Raw genomic sequence first — 570 nt, 5'->3', positions numbered from 1 at the left:
ATAAAATTGTATATCTACATGAATATTAAATAAATTAACTGTTGTCAATATTATCATGATAAATATAAATTGAATTAATAGGAAACATATATTAAGGCTGAGATCTAGTTAAAATACATTGTTTTATGACCGATACAAAATATTTTATTTATTACCTGAACAGTAATAGCATCAATAATGGTGACAGATACTGTCCTTGTCTGTAGATTTTTTTAGTAAATATGAGCTGATCTTACAGGGTGAAAGTAGAGGATTTCAAACTTTTAGCTAGTTTCTTAGGAAGGAATTTAAAGAAGAGAAATATGAAAAAGAAGAAGACGTGACTGAAGAAGGAAAGAGAGTTCCAAATATAAGTTAAAACTATTATGAGTTAGAACAACGAAAGCATAGAAAAGAAATTAGATGTGGAAATTTGCAAACTTTAGAAGGCTTGGAATGTCAGGATATGAAATCTTAGTGTGGCTTAAAAGGAAGTCAGGAATCGGAAATAAATGGTGTTAGTAATTTGGCTAGATTCCAATGGGATGACCATGGGAATCTTTTACATGGAATTATAGTAGTCAATGCAAC

At 29.5% G+C, this 570-nt stretch overlaps 1 protein-coding gene across 1 annotated transcript in view; it reads right to left on the bottom strand.

Moving 5' to 3' along the window:
• Positions 1-570, bottom strand: part of SPATA17 (spermatogenesis associated 17) — a 94,639-nt gene that overhangs the window by 92,530 nt on the left and 1,539 nt on the right. The gene's annotated exons all lie outside the window — the stretch shown is intronic.

This window comes from Haliaeetus leucocephalus, unplaced genomic scaffold, assembly GCF_000737465.1.
Source record: "Haliaeetus leucocephalus isolate CR32 unplaced genomic scaffold, Haliaeetus_leucocephalus-4.0 Scaffold156, whole genome shotgun sequence".
Taxonomy (NCBI): domain Eukaryota; kingdom Metazoa; phylum Chordata; class Aves; order Accipitriformes; family Accipitridae; genus Haliaeetus; species Haliaeetus leucocephalus.
The sequence above is the reverse complement of the archived record's forward strand: the minus strand, read 5'-3'. Positions and strand labels throughout refer to the sequence as shown.